General features: G+C 36.2%; 1 protein-coding gene across 8 annotated transcripts in view; it reads right to left on the minus strand.

Moving 5' to 3' along the window:
* Positions 1–18,978, minus strand: part of MTERF1 (mitochondrial transcription termination factor 1) — a 566,280-nt gene that overhangs the window by 529,440 nt on the left and 17,862 nt on the right. For 6 of the 8 annotated variants that reach the window (XR_001298914.2, XR_002347022.1, XR_002347026.1 and 3 more), the window contains one exon: positions 7,049–7,134. The exons of the other annotated variants lie outside the window; for them this stretch is intronic. The gene's annotated coding sequence lies outside the window, so the exon portion shown is untranslated. The remainder of the gene's footprint in view (positions 1–7,048; positions 7,135–18,978) is intronic. 8 annotated transcript variants of the gene reach the window in all.

An 18,978-nucleotide genomic window follows, 5' to 3' on the forward strand; every position in this document is an offset into this window, starting at 1 on the left:
TTGGATACCAAATTTGACTGTTGGCTACTAATCATGGGGTTTTCAAGCCTGACTTTCAGCTCTGACCATGCCCAGACTCAGCTGAGTCCCTTCCTGCAATATGTCTCACTTCAAGTTATTAATTCAACAGATATTTATTGAGTCTTTTTTTAGTAGAAATGGTTTACTTTTTTAATGATTTTTTTCCATTATAGTTGGCTTACAGTGTTCTGTCAATTTCTACTGTACAGCAAAGAGACCCAGTCACACATATATATACATTCTTTTTCTCACATTATCCTCCATCATGTTCCATCACAAGTGACTGGATATAGTTGCCTGTGCTACACAGCAGGATCTCATTTCTTATCCATTCTAAAGGCAATAGTTTCCAACTATTAACCCCAGACTCTCAGTCCATCTCATTCACTCCCCCTCCCCCTTGGCAACTACAAGTCTGTTTTCCAAGTCCATGGTTTTCTTTTCTGTGGAAAAGTTCATTTGTGCCATATATGAGATGCTAGATATAAGTGATATCCTGTAGTATTTATCTTTCTCTTTCAGACTGACTTCACTTAGTATGAGTCTCTAGTTCCATTCATGTTGCTGCAAATGCCCTTATTTTGCTCTCTTTATGGCTGAGCAGTATTTTATATATATATGAAGATACATATATATATGAAGATATATATATACATAAGAAGATATATATATCACATCTTCTTAATTCAGTCCTCTGTCGATGGACATTTAGGGTGTTTCCATGTCTTGGCTATTGTGAATAGTGCTGCAATGTACATATGGGTGCAAGTATCTTTTTCAAGGAAAGTTTTGTCCAGATATATGCCCAGGAGTGGGATTTCTGGGTCATATGGTGGTTCTATATTTAATTTTCTGAGGTACCTCCATACTGTTTTCCATAGTGGTTGTACCAATTTACATTCTTACCAACAATGTAGGAGAGTCCCCTTTTCTCCACACCCTCTCCAGCATTTGTTATTTGTAGATTTATTAATGATGGCCATCTGACTTGTGTGAGGTGGAACCTCATAGTAGTTTTGATTTGCATTTCTCTAATAATTAGTGATATTGAGCATTTTTTCATGTGCCTGTTGGCCATCTGTAAATCTTCTTTGTAGAAATGTCTATTCAGGTCTTTTGCCCATTTTTCAATTGGGTCGTGGGGTTTTCTTTCTTATTGAGTCTTTAATATGTGTCAGACACTATGTCAGTCATTAGGAAAGTGCCAGCCCCTCCCCTCATAGATCTCACAGTTCAACTAGAGAGACAAAAAAGAGGATGGAAGAGTAAATTAAATAATTATCAATTATGATGTATTATAAAAACAAAGGACTAGAAGCAAAAAAAAAAAAAAAAAAAAAAAAAAAAAAGAAAGCCAGTGAAAGCAACCCTAGATAGGGTGTTCAATAAAAACAAAGGACTAGAAACAAAAAAAGGAAAAGAAAGCCAGTGAAATCAACCATAGATAGGGTGTTCAGGGGCGATATTATGAAGAGAAGACATTTTAGCAGAAGATATAAAAGGCTTTTAATAAAACCTGTTTTTCTTTATAGGCAGTTTAAGAATATCTGCATTTTTTTCCAGAGAAATACTGATGCACACCTGATCAAATGTGTGGCTATTCCATCACAACTGACCACTTAACATTCACTTTTCAGCAGGAAAAGAGAAGGGGAAGGACACAGAGACTTTCAAGACTTAAGTGCCACAATTTTATGGCTTTATCTACATTGCTTTGACCAAGCAAGCCTAGATTCAAGGGGGTGGGGAAACAGACTACACCTCTGAATGGAAAAAGCTGAAAGTCACACTGAAAAGGCTGTGGGTACAGGGAAGCTGCTAATTATGCCATCAGTACACTCAATCCACATTTCACTGTGCAAGCTGCACCCAGTCAGCTACCATTTCTGTGTGTAGACACCTGACTTACTCGGGCTTCCTCACTGGAGGCTGCCACTCTGGAGTTAGTGTATATAGCTTGATCACTCCTCTCGGCATCTTCCCTGCCTTCTCTATCAGCTCTTACACTGAGACCACTTCCCTCACTCCATTTCCTATAACCTTGACTGGACCAGGAGCCTTCCTCTACAGTTGAGATGAGTTGCCAGAAGCTTACAAACTTGAAGCCCTAAGTCTGCAATGAAAACAAACCAGGGCTGCTTTTCTTTTTTTTTTTTTTTTTTTTTTTTTTGGTCCTTTTAGGGATGGACCCACAGCATATGGAAGTTCCCAAGCTAGGGGTCCAATCGGAGCTGTAGCTATTTTTGAGACTGATTCAAAATGAAAAGTATAATAAGGTCATAGCTTTAATTTACAATTGTGAAATATTTTAAAAGGTTTGCCAAAGGCCACAAGGCCCAACATCAACAGAGTGAAGGAGATGGGAAAGAAAGTGACCAGGAAGTTAGCCAGCCAGTGCAGGAGTCTCAGGAAGATATTTAGCAGGAAAAAATAACCACTATTTTTCTGAAATTTCCACTATTGCTTATAAAAACCATTCCTTGAAGTCTGAAAACATTTTGAATGTGCTTCACTTTGCAGATTTGGACACAGAACCCTAGAGAGAATTCATTTGGAAGGAAAAGAAGCCAAAAAAAAAAAAAAAAAAAGGATTGCTTAAGTAGCCAAGTGTGATCTTTCTTTGAGGGTACTCACTGGGCGTTCTCTGAATTTACAATCAGGGGCTTCTAATTGATAAAGCTTTGATAGCACAAAAGGTCACCATGGATTACTCAGTCCTACTTTGCAACATACTGTGCTCTTCACAAACATTAGCAATTAACTGCAATAAATGATGGCATGAGTCACCCCTTTCAAACACAGGACAGCATCCTGAAGCTCCTTACCTGCTGTAATCAGCAGGAGGAATTGGCCTTTGTTGTAAACACTTTCCATACCATAGTTCAATTCACCTCTGAAGTTTGTCTGATATTTTTTTTCCCATTTAACACACATACTTTATATAGGGTCTAAATCTATTCCCTCACATGATAAGAAAACATATTTTTAAATAAAATCTCTGTATCTTAAGTGATATGAGTATGAACTTGCCATTTTTAAATCTCTTTAATTAAATTATTCCTTCTTATAATCAAGAACCCTTTATTGTCCTAATGATTTATTATTTTAATTCAGTCCAACTGGCAAGAAGGGATTAGGTACCATTCTGTTATAACATGTCTCACTCCAATTCCAATTTTGTTCGCAATAAATGTGTTACAGTTCTTCCACTGGCAGTCAAGGAAACTTCATACAAAAGCAGCATTTACTTGCAGTTACAGCAGAGCCAAGCAATACATACGCTCTTTGACAGTTTGGAATATCTGTTTTCCAGCATTCATCCGGAGCTGTTATTAGAACCATTAAAATTATTTTTTACAGTTTTTAAAGGCCCAAGCCATATTAATTTGTCCTGATGGATGGTATAATATGTTCATGTAAAAGAAAAACAAGTGTAACATAAAACATGACTAAATGATCAATCACCCCCTCTACCTTTCTTTTGATTCTATGTATTTAATTCATTCTCCATTGAAAATGGCAACAACTAAAAAATAAAACCCCACTTCGATTTACTTTTTACTAGGTGATATTCGCACTTCTTATCACAATGAGCAATGTTATTATTATTTTTTTTTTACAACACAAAGTGATTCTTTATGTCCGAAAATTTTAAAAATCATTTAGGAGATTAAGTGATCCAAGGATAACATGCATGCAGGATGTGATGAAACAATCTAATTGTATTACAAATATATGAAACAACCTCAGTGAAATGGGTGGAGGGAAAAGACGTTAACCTAAGTAACTCTGGAAATGAGTGGAGTCTGTAAAACTACACTGTACAAAAGCACTGTTCAAGCTGATTGAGTTGTTTCACACTAAGTATACAGGTTAACAATTCACATACTGCCATACATGTATACTGAACAACTAAGTGAATGGATGGCAGATGGTGGGAGCCACTTTCAATGTTGGGTGTGGGAGAGATTACAGATAAGCAAGGAAAAGAGGCTAGAATAAACCACATGGTAATGGGCAAGAGCTGGAGACTACAGTGTGAACCCATGTTTATTTTAATATACAAAGGGTCACATGTAGATGTATTTACAGCTACATGCGTATATATGCATACATTTCCTTGCTCTGTTTGCACAGAGAGCATACGAAAAACTGCTACACTCCAGTAGCAATAAATATACCTGGTACCAAGGATCCTGGTTTCCAAAATTATCTCCAATAAAAGGAAACAGGGCTCCTTGGCTGATTCTAGGATCAGGGCAGGAGATTCTAGTGCCAAAAAGGAAAGAAGTGTTCAAAACAAAAATAAAAACAGAATATCCACAAAGATGGGGGCTATCTTGGGAGTTCCCCGGCAGGCTAGCAGTTAGGATTCTGTGCAGTCACCACTGTGGCCTGGGATCAATTCCTGGTCTGGGAATGAGGTCCCAAAAGAGCAGGCAATGGCAACAATGCTAGCAACAACATAAGTGGTACTGGATTATACTCCAAAGTATAAAATAAATGCCCTAGAATCTGTATAGTACAAATATATGACTGAGTAAATGAATAAATGAGGAAGAGACAAATTTACCGTGTAGAAACACTCCAAGTAACAGACGTAGATACTCCACCCGTCAAAGAGGTGGAACCTAACCGACACCACTCTTTACACATGGGCTACACATAGTGATATGCTTAGCAATGTTATTTTTGATCCAAAATAAGACTAAAAATTTTACTTTCAAACAAAAGTAAACACAGATGATCTGATAATGGTAGAGAACTTTGTACAAACTGCCTCATTTAAAGCAGGCCCATTTAATGCCACATTTCATTAACTATGGCCTGTCTTAAATCAGACAGGCTCTCTTACAAGGAGCCAATCTTTATCTTCATTTAAAATCAGAGTGTGTGGCTTATCTGTCACTAAAAAAGACGCTGCCTTCTATGTAGACATTAGCTGTGGAGCAGGGTGGACCTCTTTAACCCAGCCAGACCAATCCAATTTACAAACAGATTGTATCCAAAGGTTCTGTTGTCAATCTTTTGTGGGATTTAAAAGCACTTTATCATAGAAATAATATTATACTCAGTGGTCAGGTTCTTAGGAAAGCCCATAAAAGCCTGTTTAACCCACCATACTGTTGTTGTGCTAATAATTTAACAGTACAGAAATGCACCTGTGCTAAATAATACTATAGAACTTTGTACAATGTTTCTATGAGAAAATTCATTGAGAGTTTCAAGTCTTCATGCCTGTGACATAGCTCCCCAGTAACACCCGCTTCTCTTCCTCTTGCAGACCTCTCTCCCTGTTGATCAGAAAGAGTTGGATTTCCTTCCCTAAATACAAGCCACCAAAGTTGGCACTATTATTTGGAATCAGCATAGTAGAAGAATCATATATGTTAGGTGAAGACAGAGACTGGGGGCCAGAGGCGAATGGGTGGAATAGAGCCTAATAGGTAAAGGATGGACAGAAGTCGCTTGCCAGCAGACACCTCAGGTCATATTCCTTGGTCTAACCTGTGCGCCATTATGCTTTTCTTTCTTCCTGAGGATCATTCTGTCTGATTCACCTTTAATTGCTATTACCTGTTGCTTCTATCAAGGTTTTTGTCTTCCACCTAGTCTGCTGTACCACAAAATAGCTGTTTCCTTTTTTTTTTTTTTCCCCTCCTTTGTTCATGTGTATCCTTTTGAAGTTTCCTAAAGATTGTTGTAACTACTAACAAAGGAAGTCAGGGAATAAAAGAGCTCTCCTAAATTTACTTTGAACATCTTTTTTTGTTGTTAATTTAGACTAAGTTGAGAAAGACAAAAGTACACCTGGATGACAACAATAGGCTTGTGGGGACAAAACAAAGTATGAATTTGTCCTACAACATTCAAGAGCAACACGATCTCATTAAATTAATATATCCTACACAGAAAAAAATTGGGCTCAACCCAACCAGCCAGAAGTATCAAGATATTGCATTCACATTAGGGAGACTTCCCATCACCTGCCCCAGTGGTGCTCTGAGAACAGGGTAAATCTCTTCTTCTGACCCTCAGTTCATCACTATCACACATGAGATGTTCATTGCTTAAGCCCACCAGTCCATCAAAGACAGCCCACACCATTTTTCTGTGCCAGGGTTCTATTAAGTCAGCCTCTAAGACAGTTATAAATGCTCATTATCCACAGCATCACCAAGCCCCCCACCTCAGCTCCCATCAGAATTTCTCACTTCAAGGGTAAAGGGCACAGGTTCCAAATACTAATTAAGCTGTCACCTAGACTGGCACCACACCCCAGTCTCTGAAAGCTAATTCCATTCTTGACAGTTCTGTATCCTCTGTCCTCCTCAAGAAACACACTCCATAAATCTTTCATGTTCTAACCTCTACTCTCCTCCTACATCCGTCTTCCTAAAACAAAAAGTTGGGTGGTACAGTTTTATTCCAGATACCAAGAAACTCCCATTTTCATCCATACTCTTTTTTCAGGCCTTCTATATAAGGGCTCTTTACAACACTCTGAAGTCAGGAAGCCTAGAATCAGAACAAAACAGCTTCTGAGGATTGTGAAAAAAAATTTAAATCATGTCAACAAATTAACCTGCCAAATATATTTCAGAAGAACTCAGACTCAAATTTTTCTGCCATATATATATATATAATAGGTTGGCTTTAAACAAGTCAGAGATATAAGTGACAGAGTGAGAAGGTCCAACATTCATGTAATTAGAATCCCAGAGGGAGAGGAGAGAGTGAATGAGTGAATAGGGCAAAAAAGAAAATCTGAAAAGATAATGTCTGACTATTTTCCAAGACAAAGTAAGATAAAGATGACTGCACTTAAGTGCAACAACCACAAATCATTAACTTTTTAAGTGTGATGATTCTATAAATAGAAAAAATTAGTAACAAAAGTTTTAGCAATCTTTATTTTTGAACATACACACTCAGAGTTATGGATGAAATTATATGATGTCAAAATAATCAAGGAACGCCGAAGTAGGTAAGGATATAGATTAAAAAAGAAAATTGATAATCTTACCGTGAGCTATTATTTGTTGAAGATGAGTAATGGCTAAATCAATATGAAGTGAAGAAGAAAGCCACTTGCTTTTGTTTTTGCTTTCACTGCAATAACATAAAACATTATTAACCATCTTAACCACTTTTAAGTGCATAATTTAGTAGTGTTAGGTATATTCACATTGTTCTGGAACAGATCTCTACAACTCTTTTATCTTGCAAACTGACACGCCATACCCATTAAACAACACCGCCCCATTCCCCCTCCCCCAAGTCCCTGGAAACTACCATTCTACTTTGTGTTTCTATAAATTTGACTACCTTAGATACCTCATATAAATAGTATCATACAATATTTGTCTTTTTATTACTGGCTTATTTCACTTATCATAATGTTCTCATGGTTCATCCATGTTGAAGTATGACATGATTTCCTTCCCTTTTAAAGCTGAGTAATATTCCATTACTCAAAACATGCCACATTTTATTTATCCATTACTCTAGGTTGCTTCCATCTCTTGGCTACTATTAATAATGCCACTATTTACAGGTGTGAAAATATCTCTTCACAGTTCTGCTTTCAATACTTTTGGATGTATATCCAGAAATAAAATTGCTAGATCATATGGTACTTTTATTTTTAATTTTTTGAGGAATTGCCATGATGTTTTCCATAGCAGGTGCACCATTTTATATTCCCATCAACAGTGCCCAAGTTTTCCAATTTCTCTACATCCTCATCAACACTTATTATTTTCTGGAGTTTTTTAATATTAGCTATTCTAATGGGTAGGGATATTTCATTGTGGTTTTAATTTGCATTTCTCCAATAACTAGTAAAGCCATCTGGTTTTCTAAGGTAGACCTGAAGGGCTTATGGGAGTTGCTCAGCTAGTTGAATCCAGAAGCATGAGAGGCATGGTTGAGGTCTAATCTTGGTTGTTCAGATTAATCAGAGTGGTTGATATGTGGCATATTCTTCAGGGAAGTCACTAACAATTAAGATGGTACAGAAACAGGGGGTAGATATTGCTGGAAAACAATTCTCCATGAGTCTCTCACATTTCCACACATCTTGTAAGCTAAGGCACTAACTTCCTTTGTTCTGAACTATATTTCCAAGGTTGTTTGTATACTGAACAGCCTTGGAAAGATCTTGGAACAGATCTTGGATGATAGAGATAGTATCTCCCTTTGGAGCTTTAAACAACAATCAAGCTTACTGGCCATTAAAAAGTTTCACATTTCCTAATCTCAGGGTTCCTGCCTGTAATGCAACTCACTATGGGTGCAGATGTAACCTGACCCTCTTCATATTGCCCTGGGGAAAAAGTGGGGCTCAAGGAACTGGCACAAATGCTAATACCTGGACTCTTGTTATTCCTGTGAGTAATAAACAGTTATTTGTCTCTGATCCAGGAGTTTCATGTCTTCTACCAGCATCCACAAAACTGTAGTAGGTTACCTGGCTACCTTGCAAATAGGATAAAATGTCAGCTCTTCTACCATTCCTGATAAATATGTAGAAAATAAAAATAATAAAAATACATACCAGAAAATAAAAGGTACAGATAGAGTGGTGCTCAGAAGAATATACCTAGTCTGAGAAACTTACTTCAATGTTCAAAAAGAATGAAAGTGAATGAATTAAGCATTCAGTTGAAGACCTTAGAAAAGGACAATAAAATAAACCTAAGGGAAGCAAAAGTAAGATAACAGGAAAAAATTAAACAGAAAATGAAAAATGACAGAATGTACCTTTTTGTTTGTTTTTTAAGGCCATACTTGGGGCATATGGACTTTCCCAGGCTAGGGGTCAAATCAGAGCTGCAGCTACCAACCTATGTATACCACAGTTCACCACAATGCAGGATCCTAAACCCGCTGAGCGAGCCCAGGGATCAAACCTACATCTTAATGGATACTAGTTGGGTTCATCACCACTGAACCACAATGGGAACTCCACAATGTATTTTTTATCTTTCTTTTTTTTTTTTTTTTTTTTTTTTTGTCTTTTTTTTTTTTGCTATTTCTTTGGGCCGCTCCCGCGGCACATGGAGATTCCCAGGCTAGGGGTTGAATCGGAGCTGCAGCCACCGGCCTACGCCAGAGCCACAGCAACGCGGGATCTGAGCTGCGTCTGCAACCTACACCACAGCTCACGGCAATGCCGGATTGTTAACCCACTGAGCAAGCGCAGGGACCGAACCCGCAACCTCATGGTTCCTAGTCGGATTCGTTAACCACTGCGCCACGACGGGAACTCCTTTTTTTTTTTTTTTTCTTTTTTTGTTGTTGTTGTTGTTGTTGTAAAAAAATTATTCTTAAAGAGGTAAAATTTAGAAATAACCACAGAATTAGAGGATATTAAAATAAAAATAGACTCCTTTGGTCAAATTCATGAAAATAAATCATTTGCTAATAATGAGTATTATATTGTTTTAATGAAGCCAGTAAAACAGATACCAAAACCCAACAAATATTACACAAAATAAAAATATAGATCAATTTAATTATAAATATCTACTAATAAATCGTAGTTCATACTAAGGATGGAAGCATACTCATTGCTAGCAAATGTATTAATATAATCCAGCGTATTAATAAGCTGAAAATAAAAATCATAATCATCTTCATAGATTAAACAATAGCATTTGATCAAATTCATATCTATTCTTCATTTTAATGAAGTAATTCTTAATGAAAAAGGAATAGAGTCTTGCTTCACACAATTTTATAACATCACACATCATGCTTAATTGAGAAACACCAGACACATTTCTATTGAAGTTAAGAAAAAGAATGTCTATTATTAGCATGATTATTTAATATTGTTATGGAAGTATGAGCTGACACATTAGAGAAAGGAAAAGGAAAAAAAATTTAAGATAAAATGAGGAATTCCTGTTGTGGCTCAGCAGAGACGAACCTGACCAGTATCCATGAGGAAGCGGGTTTGATTCCAGGCTCCGCTCAGTAGGCTAAGGATCTGGTGTTGCTATGAGCTGTGGTCATAGCAAGTCACAGACACGGTTCGAGTGTGGTGTTGCTATGCCTGTGGCATAGGCCAGCAGCTGTAGCTCCAATACAACCCCTACCCTGGGAACTTCCATATTCCGAGGTACAGCCCTAAAAAGCAAAAATAAAGAAAGAAAGATAAAATACATTCTCTTCCAGGAGTTTGATGGTATCTTGTCTAATATTTAAGTCTTTAAGCCATTTTGAGTTTTTGTGCATGGTGTGAGGGTGTGTTCTGGTTTCATTGATTTGCATGCAGCTGTCCAGGTTTCATAGCAATACTTGCTGAAAAGATTGTCTTTTTCCCATTTTATGTTCTTGTCTCCCTTGTCAAACATTAATTGACCATAGGTGTCTGGGTTTATTTCTGGGTTCTCTATTCTGTTTCATTGGTCTGTATGTCTGTTTTGGTACCAGTATCACACTGTCTTGATTACTGTGGCTTCGTAATATTGCCTGAAGTCTGGGAGAGTGATGCCTCCTGCTTGGTTTTTGCTCCTCAGGATTGCTTTGGCAATTCTGGGTCTTGGGTGGTTCCATATAAATTTTTGGATTGGTTGTTCTAGTTCTGTGAAAAATGTCATGGGTAATTTGATAGGGATTGCACTGAATCTGTAGATTGCTTTGGGTAGTATGGCCATTTTTACAAGATTAATTTTTCCCACTCAGGAGCATGGAAATATCTCTCCATTTCTTTGCATCCTCTTTAATTTCCTTGGTTAGTGTTTTATAGTCTCAGCATATAAATCTTTCACCTCCTTGGTCGGGTTTATTCCCAGGTATTTGATTTTTTGTGGGTGCCATTTTAAAAGGTATTGTGTTTTTTTTATTCCTTTCCTAATATTTCTTTGTTAGTATACAAAAATGCAACTGATTTCTGAAGGTTTATCTTATATCCTGCTACTTTGCTGAATTTGTTGATCAGTTCGAGTAGTTTTGGGGTTGAGTCCTTAGGGTTTTCTATACATAGTATCATGTCATCTGCATCTAGTGACAATTTTACCCCTTCTCTTCCAACTTGGATACCTTTTAAATTATTTCTTTTGTTTGTCTGTGGCTAGGATTTCCAATACTATGTTGAATAATAGTGGTGAGAGTGGACATCCTTGACTTGTTCCAGATTTTAGTGGGAAGGCTTTCAGCTTTTCTCCATGGAGTATTACATTTGCTGTGGGTTTGTTGTAAGTGGCTTTGATTATGTTAAGGTATGTTCCCTCTATACCCACTTTGGTAAGAGTTTTGATCATGAATGGATGTTGGACTTTGTCAAATGCTTTTCCTGCATCTCTTGAGATGATCATGTGGTTTTTGACTTTTCTTTTGTTAATGTGGTATATGACATTGATTGATTTGCATCTGTTGAACCATCCTTGTGAACCTGGGATGAATCCCACTTGGTCATGGTGTATGATCTTTTTTATATGTTGTCGGATTTGGTTGGCTAAAATTTTGCTGAGAAATTTTGCATCTATATTCATCAAAGATATTGGCCTACAGTTTTCTTCTTGATTCAGTTTTGGCAGGCTGTACATATCTAGAAGTTGTCCATTTCTTCTAGGTTGTCAAATTTGTTGGCATAAAATTGTTCATAGTATTCTCTCATGGTTTTTTGTATTTCTGTAGTATCAGTTGTGAGTTCTACTTTTTCATTTCTTATTTTGTTTATTTGGGTTTTTTCTCTCCTCTTCTTGGTGAGTCTAATATAGGCAAAACATTCTCTGACATCAACCTTACAAATGTTTTCTCAGGTCAGTCTCCCAAAGCAATAGAAATAAGAGCAAAAGTAAACCAATGGGACCTAACCAAACGGACAAGATTTTGCACTGCAAAGGAAACCAAAAAGAAAACAAAAGGACAACTCACAAAATAGGAGAAAATAATTTCAAATGATGCAAGTGACAAGAGCTTAATCACTAAATTATACAAACAACTTATACAACTCAACAGCAAAAAAGCCAAAAACCCAATGGAAAAATGGGCAAAAAGACCTGAATAGACATTTCTCCAAGGAAGATATACAGATGGCCAACAAGCACATGAAAGAAAAAATGCTCAACATTATTGACTATTAAAGAAATACAAATCAAAACTGTCATGACTTGTGGTTGCCAAGGGGGAGTAGGAGGGAGTAGAATGGTTGGGGAGCTTGGGGTTAATAGATACAAACTATTGCCTTTGGAATGGATTAGCAATGAGATCCTACTGTGTAGCACTGGGAACTATATCTAGTCACTTATGATGGAGCATAATAATGTGTGAAAATAGAATGTGTACATACATGTGTAACTGGGTCACCATGCTGTACAGTAGAAAAAAAAATTGTATTGGGAAAATAACTATTGAAAAATAATAATAATTTTTTAAAAAACTGTCATGAGATACCACCTCACACCAGTCAGAAAGGCCATGATTAAGAAGTCCACAAGTAACAAATGCTGCAGGGGGTGTGGAGAAAAGGGAACACTTCTACATTGTTGGTGGGAATGTAAGCTGGTACAACCACTTTGGAGATCAGTATGGAGGTACCTTAGAAATCCATACATAGAACTACCATATGATCCAGCAATCCCACTCTTAGGCATATATCCGGACAAAAGTTTCCTTAAAAGAAATACATGCACCCTCATGATCATTGCAGCTCTATTCACAATAGCCAAGACATAAAAACAACCCAAATGTCTGTCATCAGATGATTGGATTAGGAAGATGTGGTATATATACACAATGGAATACTACTCAGCCATAAAAAAAGAATGAAATAATGCCATTTGCAGCAACATGGATGGAACTAGAGACTCTCATACTGAGTGAACTAAGTCAGAAAGAGAAAGACAAATACTATATGGTATCACTTATATCTGGAATTTAATGTACGGCACAAATGAACCTTTCTGCAGAAAAGAAAATCATGGACTTGGAGGATAGACTTGTGGTTGCCGGGGGGGGGGGGGGAGTGTATTAGGAGCTTGGGGTTAATGGATGCAAACTATTGCCTTTGGAATGGATTAGCAATGAGATCCTGCTGTGTAGCACTGGGAATTTATGTCTAGTCACTTATGATGAAGCATGATACTGTAAGAAAATAGAATGCATATATGTATGTGTAACTGGGTCACCATTCTGTACAGTAGAAAAAAAATGGTATTGGGGAAATAGCAATTTTAAAAAAGTTTTAAAAATTGAAATTAAAATTAAAAAAGAAAGATAAAATAAATGAATAAATAACCTCCCTATATACAAACAATAGTCAGTTACAAAATACAATACAATAATAAGATTTACAACAGCAATAATAAGATTAAATGCCTCATGACATATTTAGCAATAACTGTATCAAAGCTATATAAAGAAAAACCTTAAAATACTAGAAATCACACACATGAAAAAAGAAGGCTTGAATAAATGGAAACAATATGATATGACAGGTAATAGGAAAGAAATGAAGCAAATATTTCTCAGTGGAGAAATAATTATTCAATAAATGATGTTGAGATAGATAAAATTTTAATTTTTAATCATAGAATTACTAGAAGAAAACATGGGAATTACTTTATAAAATGGAATGGGAAAGCCTTTCTAAAACATGAAAGAAAAACTAAATAAACCCAAGTTCATGCAAATTAAAATATTCTACATTAAAACAGTTTAAAAATTAAAATTTAAGAGAAAATACAGCATTATTATAGCATAAAGGCTGACTTCATTAACATATAAAGAGGTCCTGCAAAAAGATAAACAGTTCAACTACAGGGAATAAATGGTCAACAGGTGTAAAAAAACAATTTAAAGAAATACACAAGTCTTTAAATATATGAAAAGATGCTCAATTTCACTCATAATAAAATGATTGAAGTTAGAAGATACCAATTTTACCTATCAGATTAGCAATAATCAAAAAATTGAAAAGTTTCTGTTAGTAAAAAAGAAATAGGCATTCCCACATATTGTTGGTAGAAGCATAATTGGTACCACATCAATGGAAGGAAATTTGGCAATATCTATCAAAAATTTAAATGTACATATCTTTTGGTCCAACAGTTCTACTTCTCAGAATATGTCCTACAGATATTTTGTACATGTGAAAAAATGATATGGAAAGGATAGTCCTGCAGAAATGTTTTTAATGGCCCACTGATTAAGATTAGTTAAATAAATTATGGTACATCCATCCCAAAGACTGCTATGTAGCCATTAATAAAGAAGCAGCTCTTTGTGTATACTGTTAAAGAATGATCCCTAAACTAAATTAAAAACTATAGTTATACTTGCTCATGGAATACAGTTCTGAAGGTACAAACAGATTTAGAATGGAAAGTGAGTTTAGGCAACAATGTTTAAGTTAATGTCCAAGATCAATCAAGTAATGAGAATTTTGGCATTGTACTTTGGAGCCTGAAAAAGAGGGATAAGATACAAAAGAAGAAGTAAAACCAGAATCTAGAGAAAGATGAGCCATATGTCAGAAAGCCAGAGCCTATGGAGGGGCACAGAAAGCGAAAAATACCCTGTGGTAGGGAAATTGCTGGTAAGTTTCCAGGAAAAAAATTATAAATGAAGATAAAGGCAACAGCTCATTGGATGATTATAAAGAGCTGATCAACCAGGTTTTAGAAACATTGTTCTAGGTAGCTCCTATGCAGACTTTCAAACGTAGAAGACATATATCAGCACAAAAATTTCACTAATAAATGCAAAAATCTCATGGCTACAAAGGACCTAAAAATAAAAGAATAGGCTTGCTTGTGTTGTCTGCACATGGTTACTAGGCATCTGCATGAGAACATCATGCCCAAATTCAAGCAGTAGAGAGGCTTTATTAGCAGAACATGTGGTCTAAAGTTGCACTCTCCAGTATGGTAGCCACTATCCATATGTGACTAATTAATTCACATTTTAATTAGTTAAAATGTTTTTAAAAATAGCATTCAGCTCCTCAATCTCACTAGCTACACTTCAATACTCAATAGCCTACATGAAGTAGTACCTATTGGACAATACAGATAGAGACATCTCCATTAATGCAGAAAGTTCTATCAGGTGACAGTGGTCTAAAAAATAGCATTGGTACGAAGTTGCTAGTCTAACTTTGTCAACTCATTATTATTATTATTTATTTATTATTAATAAATTCCTTATGAGTTGAGATTAAAATCTGATGTCCAAAAGTGAATAGAAGCATTATAGTAAACACTAAGAATATTAGAATAGGAGTTCCCGTCGTGGCGCAGTGGTTAACGAATCCGACTAGGAATCATGAGGTTTCGGGTTCGGTCCCTGCCCTTGCTCAGTGGGTTAATGATCCGGCGTTGCCGTGAGCTGTGGTGTAGGTTGCAGACGCGGCTCGGATCCCGCGTTGCTGTGGCTCTGGCGTAGGCCGGTGGCTACAGCTCCGATTCGACCCCTAGCCTGGGAACCTCCATATGCCGCAGGAGCGGCCCAAGAAATAGCAACAACAACAACAACAACAACAAAAAGACAAAAAATAAAAAAAATAAAAATTAAAAAAAAAAAAAAAAAAAAAAAAAAAGAATATTAGAATAGATATGTCTTAAACTTAAAATTCTTACTGGCAAGCAATGAGATCCTGCTGCATAGCACAGGGAACTCTTATCTGGTCACTTGAGATGGACCATGATGGAAGATAATGTGAGAAAAAGAAGGTACATATATGTATGACTAGGTCACTTTTCTGTACAGAATAAATTAACAGAACAATGAAAATCAACTATAATAGAAAAAAATACAAACCTAAAAAACAATGCTTACCTTTGGATATCAAAAATATAATCAACATAGTTAGCCAAAAAAGTATAACAGATGGGTACCATATAGCAAACCACATGAAACAAATGAGGTAAGGACTGAAGGTTTAAAAAAAAGGCACTAGACACTGAACTAGAAGTATGGAAAAGTACAAAAAAATAAAAATAAAATTTTTTTAAAGTATAGGGGAAGCCAAGGATGAGAGCAGCTGGGTGGAGGGCTTTGAAGATCAGAGGCTTGTACTTCATCAGAGGGCAATGCTGAAACCTCTAAAGAGGTTTGACCTTTCACTACAGCATCACCACAGGTGACCACTACCTCCTTCTTGAAATAGTCTATTCTCCTAGGTTCCATGATCCCATGTATGCCTAGTTTTTTTTCCCACCCAACCTTAAAATCTTGGAAAACTTCAGGCTGGATCATATATTCTCTTGTCTGTTCCTCCTCTAAACCACAATTTAAATATTATGTGTACATCACTGATCTCAGAATTTATATTTCTATCGAAATTCTCCTCTATCCAGTGACATCAGCATGATGGCTGGATGAGATATCCTTTGTTCCTCATCCTCCCTCAACAATAATAATTTGGTGTCTGTCCATGGACAAAAGTGCCTTTACAGGATGTGGGGTCCAAGAGGAGTCTCACCCACTGGTATATCAGATACCAGGCATACAGAATTTAGCCGAGTGTGGACCCAAAGTGGCTCATAAACTGGCTCTACCACCTCTCAGCCATGGTCTTGGAGTTCCTGAAGAACACTGACTTAATCATCCACAGATAAAGGAATCTTTGTCCAGGAAAGAAGTTTCAACACTGCTAGAGGGAAAAAAAAAATATATGACCTTAGATGCATTAGAGAGGGTAAGAGGGAAAGTTTGACTTTACTTACATCACCCTTTGCCCAAGGCAGCACAGTTCAGTACCAAGAAAACTTCTTGGCCCATGATTTCTTCTATAGCAGAAAGTGATAATGTGTGAGTGAGCACCCAGCTTCCCCAGCCAGGAAATAATACACAAACAAAGTGAGAAGTTTAACAGAGAGATTAAAAAATCATTAAAAAAGGACCAAATGGAAATTCTGTACTTAAACAATATAATGAATGAAATTAAAAATACAGTAGAGAGCAGAATTCACCAAACCTAGGAAGAATCTGTAAATTAGAAAACAGGATTCTTGGAAGTATTCAATCAGAGGAAAACAGATAAAAGAATGAAAAAGAGTGAAGAAACCTATATGATTGATAGGATACCGTCAAAGACAATCTGTGAATTACTGTAAAGGAAAAAGTCAAACTGTCTCTGCTGGAAGAGAATATGACCTGATCTTACGCATATAAAATAGGTTAAAAAATTTTAAAAGACTTCATGTAAGAACTGTTAGAATTAATCAATGAATATGATAAAGTTGTAAGATAAAAAGTGAACATATAAAAATCAGTTGCATTTCTATACACTAACAAGAAAGTGTCTGCAAAAGAAATAAGGAAAACAATCTCATTCACAAAAGCATCAAAAAAAAATACCTAGGAATAAATTTAACTGAGGAAGTGAAAGATCAGTACACTGGGGAAAAAATGTAATGAAAGAAACTGAAGAACGCAAAAGGAAAAATATCCCTTGTTTGTGGATCAGAAGAATGAATGTTGTTAAAATGTCCATACAACCCATAGTCTTCTATAGATTCAATGAGATCCCTATCAAAAATTCCAACAGCATTTTTCACAGAAATAGGAAAAACAATCCTAAAATTCAGAAGGAACCACAAAAGACCTCCAAAGTAATCTTGACAAAAAATAACAAAGTTGGAAACACCACACTTACTGATTTCAAACTATATTACAAAGCTATAGTAATCAAAATAGTATGGTGTTGGCATAAAAAGAGACAGACTACTGGAAGAAAAATGAGAGCCCATAAGTAAACCCACACAAATACAGTCAACTAATATTTGGCCAGGGAACCAACACTACTCAGTAGGGAAACGACAGTGTCTTCAATAAATAGTGCTGAGAAATCTGGATAATTAGACACAGAAGAATGAAACCAAACCCCTATCTTAAACCACTTTCAAAAATTAACTCAAAATGGATTACAGACTTAAATAAAAGACCTGAAACCATAAAACTCTTAGAAGGAAACATAGGCAAAAAGCTCCTTGACAATGAAGAGGTAACCTATGGAATAGGGGAGGATATGTGCAAGCCATATACCTAAGGGGTTAATTTCCAAAATATGTAAGGAACTCATACAACTCAACAGCAAACGAAATAAAATTCAATTAAAATTGGCAGAGGACCTGAACAGACATACAAATGGCCATTAGGTACATGAAAAGATGTTCCACATCACTAATCATCAGGGAAATGTAAATCAAAAGCACAATGAGATGTCACGCCTATTAGAATGACTGTTAACAAAAAGAAAAGAGATAAGTGTTGGTGAAGACATGGAGAAAAGTGAACCCTTGTGCACTGTAGGTGGGAATATAAATTGGTGCAAGGCACTATGAAAAACAGTATAGAGTTTAATAAAAAAATTAAACGTAGAACTACCATATGATCCAGCAATTCCACTTCTGGGTATATATCTAAAGAAAATGAACTCAGGATCTCAAAGACATATCTGCACTCCCATATTTATTGCATCAATATTCACAATAGCCGGGATATAGAAGCAATCTAAATGTGCGTCAATGAAAAAATGGATAAAGAAAATGTGGCAGTAATATACAATGGAATGTTATTCAGCCATGAGAAAGAAGGAAATGCTATAATTTTCAACAACATGGATGAATTTTGAGGGTGTTATACTAAGTGAATGAGGCAAAAAAAGACAAATATAATTGACCTTTAAACATTATGAGGGTTAGGGGTGCCAACTTTCCCTGAAATTGAAAATCTGAGTATAACTTTACAGTCAGTCCTCTGTATTCACAATTTCACATCCATGAATTCAATCAACCATGGTTCATATAGTACTGTAGTGAGTATTTACTGAAAAACATTTGCATATAAGTGGACCCATACAGTTTAAACCCATGTTATTCAAAGGTAAACTGTACTATATGTTGTCACTTACATGCGGAATCTAAAAAAGCCAAACTCACAGAAACAGAGGAGAATGGTGGTTGCCAGGGCTGAGGTAGAAAATGGGGAGATGTCAGT

This window comes from Sus scrofa, chromosome 9, assembly GCF_000003025.6.
Source record: "Sus scrofa isolate TJ Tabasco breed Duroc chromosome 9, Sscrofa11.1, whole genome shotgun sequence".
Lineage (NCBI taxonomy): Eukaryota > Metazoa > Chordata > Mammalia > Artiodactyla > Suidae > Sus > Sus scrofa.